The sequence below is a fragment of the Chionomys nivalis genome, chromosome 12, assembly GCF_950005125.1.
Source record: "Chionomys nivalis chromosome 12, mChiNiv1.1, whole genome shotgun sequence".
NCBI lineage: Eukaryota > Metazoa > Chordata > Mammalia > Rodentia > Cricetidae > Chionomys > Chionomys nivalis.
Window position 1 is genome coordinate 67,569,598 of NC_080097.1, and position 6,477 is coordinate 67,576,074.

The following is a 6,477-nucleotide window of genomic DNA, read 5'->3' on the forward strand; positions in this document are numbered from 1 at the left end:
ACATACAAAGCTTGCATTCATCATCCACTTCCAAGAATTTCTAATGCCCTGTCACTGGGAAGAAGATATTCAGTTTCATCTTGACACAGTTGACTGCCTAAGAGGTGCCACAAAAAAGAGGCCTCTCTAATTAAACTCTTCAGGGTGAGTTGAGTAGTACCAGGTCCATTTCTTAGTTTATTTAGTTACTCCTGCATGTGTAGTTCATACAGTATACTGTCAAGCAGTCCAGATAAGAGCAGTTTCTTGCCCAAATGGCTAATCTTGTCACATTGAAGGCAAATTCCATAACAAGTTTCTTTGATGCCTATCAACCTCTTTGAAGTAATCAGAGCTGCCAGAAGCAGAAATTTCTCACTGTTGAGAAATGTCTAAATTATTAAAACCTTTTAAATGCCATATGCTGTAGGTCTTTGAAAGGATTGAAGACTACCTATCCATCTGCAAAATCTCTGTAATCTAGAAAACCTAACTAGCATGACTACAAGTTTGACAACTATAGATGACTATCAATCCATAAATTTTTAATTTAACATTGTATTTTTAAATAAACCATATAAACATAATACCTTAAAGAAGAGCAGAAATACATATACACAGTGTATGAAATCAACCTTAAATTTGTATCAATAGACCAACTGGTTTTTTGGGATGATTGGTATTTGTAAATTACTGTTTATAAAAAATTGTATTGGTACTGTTTCTTGTATATTGATATGTTAAATATTAAATGTGAGTGTTCCTACCTCTATTTTTGTATGAGTATGCTTATAACTTTGTCTATATTGTATTGATACATCTACCATATTACATTGTACATTTCTACCTCTGATACTATGACATTGTTTACAGTTGAAGATCATTGTCTTCATATATTACACAGTTGTTTATTCTTTTAGTCTTAAAAGTTAGATAGGTATTAAAAATTATATGTTTGTCATATTTATTTTTAAGTTTATCAGGTCTTTTAGTTACATAGAGATTATATTTAGTATAAATACTATGATCTTCAGCCTCTTCAAAGAGCTGTAAAAAATGGCCTTTAATTTAACCTAAAATTTCTATGCCAAAGAGACACAATTACTCCTGGCAACACCACTCTACTCCCGAGAAAACGTTGAACACCAAAGACACTCCACTGGGAGCTTGTCTTCTTGGCAGAACTGGCCTTTGGGTTAAAAAAAGCCCATACCTCAACTTCTGACAAAGATACAGACTATCCCTAAATGGATAAAACAGGATTGTCTTATCCTGCCAAGACAGGGTAGGATAGTTCTAAAAATGGTATGCCAGTTATGTTAGGCCTTAGCCAAAGTTGGTTGACTCAACATTAAAAACGAGACTTTGGGTGATTGCCCAGGTAGTCAGTTGTCTCTGTCAATTGTTGCACATTTTGGATATCTCTCGATTGTTAAATAATATTTATTCCCTTCTCAGATCTTTGACGGAGTTAAAAATTATATAATTATAGTTACTCTCTATGTTATTTAGACTCCTTAAGATAAAATGTTTAACAAAAGTTTTGTTCTCAATATTGTTTGTTATATTTATTATTTGTTATTATTGTATATAGTTATATTTGGTTTAGTTCTATCTTATTTAGACAAAAGGGGGAGATGTAGGGATATAGCCCTACCCATTGGGGGCGTGTTCGCCTCGGGCTAATATTTACGGATAAATCTGCCGGGTGTGAGCCCAGCAGCCCTTTTTTCTTTTGCTCCGCTGTGCTCCGCGGGAACCTGTGGTCCTGTAAGTCTATTTCCTTATTAAAGCTGTATATATCTATATAATCTGTCTGCATTCATTTGCGCCGCCACATCTTTATATCAAAACCCTTATTTTTTTGAACTAAAAATCATCTGGTCATTTATTTTTGTTACATACCAGAGAGACAATGAACATATTAAAAGGAAAAAGTGTTTTTATGCCAACATATTTTACTGGGCTCCTCTTCTGGACTCTGCCATTCAAGAAAAAGGGACTGCCTTTGCAGTAAGCTGTGGCTCCTCTCCCTTTAACCTACGCTTAGGTTAAGGAGGACTGTGTTTATACAATTATGTAATTAACCTTAATCCATACACAGCAATTAAATTATTCAAAGCCTCAATACAGTAGCTAACTTTTGGAAATGACTTTTTACACAACCTACTTTGCAAAGCAAAAGAATATTTTATGTGTTATTAACAACCACCTTCTCTATGCAAGTATCAGAACATATTTATTTCACTTTTTATTTTCAATTCTTGCGTATGCCTTAGAAAAGTAAAAATTACATATAAACATTGTCAACTACTGTATTTCTAAAATCAAGATGATTATCACCTAAGTGTTTAATTTCTGCAATGACTAATTTTTAAAGCTCAAAATTGCCACTGATGTAATTTAAAAATGGCACTGCGAAATGCCTATTTATGGGTGGCAACAACATAAAGGCTAAAATGTACAGAATATGAAAAGTATAAAATGGCATGGCTCCATAAGTACAAAAACAGCTGCATTCTGACTACAAATGTGGAAATCTGACTCAAGTCTCAAGGCCTAAGGGCCTGAAGCAGATGTGCTGGAACTGGGGCATATTCAGTCCAGGATGCTCAACAGGTGGAACTGCTGACACAAAGTACTCACGTGCCAGAAACGAAGCATCACAAATGGAAAGGCAGTCTCAGCAGTGCACACTGCTCTACCCCTAAGTTCAGTTACATCTATAAGAACAAAGGGTTAACATGTCACTTACGATAACATCTTTGGTTTTCAAAGAAATACTTAAAAAAATAAAAATACATCAACCTGCTTTAACAAGTCATACTCATGCTAAAAGAAGTTTTACTTAACAGCTGAAGGTCAAGATCCCAAGTATGCAAAACTATCTTCAGAAAACTTGGGATGTAGCATGCTTAGGTTAATTTAGATATCATCAATGTCTTCATCATCATCTCTAATATCATCAAACTGGATTTCATCATCATCCCCAGGACCAAATGTGTCTGTTTCATTGATTTTCGCATGTTCTGGAAGTTCTCCATACACCTTCAGACTTCTTGCTTCATCTGCATTATACTTTAAGATTACATCAGCTTTGTTATCTTGATAGTCTCGTAGACCAATCAATATAATGTCTGAGGTATTTATCCAAACCTTTTTTCTCAACTTTCCTCTGATACGGCATAGCCTCCTTACACCATCGAAACACATAGCTTCCAACCATCCATTTCCCAGCATTTTGATCATCTGGGCATACTCTTGCCCATCTTCTTTAAACACCAACTCTCTTTTTCCAGATTCACTTGTTTTTGTCTCCATTGCCTTTATTCTTCGGCATGATGGTAAGGGCAACCACAACAGTCGAGGTGAGAGACTCCTTACTGACGTTGCCTGCAACTCCTCTCCAAGAGGAAAGGATGGGCAGCAGGAAGTGTCTAACAGTGGTAGATTGGAAGCACTGTGCAGCAGCTGGAGCTTTCTGGTAAACTGTCAGTACAGAAGATCCGCAGGCAGCAGAAAGTGTTCCAGAGTCCTGGCTTCTGCTAGGGTGACAAAACACAACAGAAGCCCTTCACCACCGCAGCCGAGCAAGCAGCCCAAAACCCTTATTTTTAGAAAAAGATTGACTGTGAGCACTTAATCATTTATAATCAATCCCCTGTAAATGAAAACAAACATTTATAAACAATCATTTTAAGAATTTGAGTATAGTTTTCTCCAAATGCTTCTTGTTATTTGCTGGGTGAAGTATTTTTACGGTTCATGGAGAACTATCAGGGGGTCTTGTTCTATCAAATATCAAAGCACATTAGCCTGGAAAGAACCCACAGGTTTTCATCTTCTGTGGAAACAAATGTAGAACCTCTTTTCCAAAGTAAAATATCCTTAGACTCAAATTTTGAAGTCAAGATACCTTTAAAATATATGTTGCTTTAATCTAGTAGTCCCCAGAATCAAATGTCTCTCTATAGTCAAGAAATTCAAAGAAAACGCAATAATATACATAAACCAGACTCCCTGTGTATTTTCCATATTTATATAGCTTTTTCTATTACTTTTTAATATTTATTATCCTTACTCCTTTAATATATAATATTGTCTGTCTTCTTTAATATATAATAATACATAATATTGTTTGTCTTCTTTAATATATATTATATAATATTGTCTGTCTTCTTATAAGCTTACACATAGTTTTAAGTACATTGTGTCTTGTTCAGAGGTCTTTTATGTCTTAATTTGTCCTATTGTGCATCTAAAAAACTTTTCTGACAAGGAGAATTTTATAATGATAAGCAGTGTGGTCGAGGCAGCCCTGGATGCTGACTCTGCCTTCCTTGTCCTTTCAGTATGGAAGAGGTAGGTAAAAACAATGACTTCTTGAATTTTGCATGCAAATGGATGGAAATAGAAAACACTATCCTGAGTGAGGTAACCCAGACCCCAAAAGATGAACATGGGATGTACTCACTCATATTTGGTTTCTAGCCATAAATAAAGGACACTGAGCCTATAATTTGTGATCCTAGAGAAACTAAATAAGAAGGTGAACCCAAAGAAAAACATATAGTTATCCTCCTGGATATTGGAAATAGACAAGATTGCTGGGCAAAAATTGGGAACTAGGGGGTAGGGTGGGATGGGGGTAAGGGGAGATGGGGAGAGAAAAGTGAGAAGGGGAGGATGGGGAGAGCTTGGGGGAATGGGATGGTTGGGATAATGGAAGGATGGATATGGGAGCAGGGAAGTATATATCTTAATTAAGGGAGCCATTTTAGGGTTGGCAAGAGCCTTGACTCTAGAGGTGATCCCAGGGGTCCAGAGAGATGTCCCCAACTAGGTCCTTGGGCAGATGAGGAGAGAGAGCCTGAAATGGTCCGATCCTTTAGCCATACTAATGAATATCTTGCATATCACCATAGAACCTTCATCTGGCAATGGATGGAGATAGAGACAGAGACCCACATTGGAGCACCGGAATGAGCTCCTAAGGTTCAAATGAAGAGCAGAAGGAGGGAGAACATGAGCAAGGAAGTCAAGACCGCAAGGGGAGCACCCACTCACTGAGACGGTGGGGCTGATCTATTGGGAGCTCACCAAGGCCAGCTGGACTGGGACTGAAAAAGCATGGGATAAAACCAGACTCTCTGAACATGGCTGACAATGAGGGCTGATGAGAAGCCAAGGACAATGGCACTAGATTTTGATCCTACTGCATGTACTGGCTTTGTGGGAGCCTAGCCTGTTTGGATGCTCACCTTCCTAGACCTGGATGGAGGGGGGAGGACCTTGGACTTCCCACAGGGCAGGGAACCCTGACTGCTCTTTGGACTGGAGAGGGAGGGGAGTGGGGCGTGGGGAGTGGGGGGAGGGGAGGGAAAAGAGAGGCGAGGAGGAGGTGGAAATTTAAAAAAAAATTGATTAGTAGTCAAAAAAAACTTTGAAAATTCAAAAAAAAAAAACATTAAAAGTTTTCTACTGAGAGACGGGCATGGTGGCACACACCTGTAAACCAAGCACTGGGGAGGATAAAGCAAGAGCATCACTGAGTTCAAGTTCAGCCTGGGATAAACACCAAGACTCTAAAGAAAGCAAAAAATAAAACTGTCAACTTGTTTCTAAAGGTTAGGGAGAAATGGGAAGCAGGTACTCATGACTACAGGTGGCACTGTGAACAACAGATGCTTTCCACTGACAACTCAGCACTATCTATCAACAGCTGCTGATGCGAACCCATTTGTGCTAGCAATTCTGTTTGTGTGGGGACGTAATCAAGGATACACAGATATGTGTTATAGGACAACAATGTCAGTAAGTAGCAGAAAGGAAGAAGGGAGCAACAGGGAGCAAAGGAGGACAGAGAAATACAACATAAATATTCAAAACATAAGTAGTGACCTAAGGATAAATATAAGTCCAAGTAATGAAACAGCATATAGCTATTAAGTTAATCATACCATGTAGTTAATTGTATATAAACACATGTTTATAAAACATTTTATAATCTGTTTTTTCCAAGTATATATAATGCCACATATAATTTACATATAGGTACATAAGTATACATGTAACGACCCTCTTCAAATTTTCAAGTTTGGAAAGAGAAACAACAGATTTCAATAAAAATTTTTCTCTTAATAATGTCAAGTATTCCTAAGTGTTACTTCTTTGCATTATATCCTCTCCTGAATTTCTAGATGGACTTCTCATTATGGGAGTGATGGAAACCCAGTATCTTTCATGATGCAGAAGAACTATCTGGTGACCCTAGCTTAATAGATCATAAAATAGAAAATGACCCATAACAATAAGTCAACTGGCAAAGTCAAAGTTACATAGGGCTCTGCCAGAGTCATAGCTCACAGTGGATATCCTTTTCAATTAAGTATTTCATTTTCTCTTAGACTGAAACATACAGAAGTGTTTGGGGTTGAAAGCCAGATCCTCATTAGTTTAAGTCCTAATGGTGAACAAGTGAGCTAGCCTTTCTGAGCC

General features: G+C 37.5%; 1 pseudogene; it reads right to left on the minus strand.

Moving 5' to 3' along the window:
• Nucleotides 1-2,188: 2,188 nt before the first annotated feature.
• LOC130884719 (eukaryotic translation initiation factor 1A-like) lies at nt 2,189-4,188 on the minus strand (annotated as a pseudogene).
• Between the last annotated feature and the right edge of the window lie 2,289 nt (nt 4,189-6,477).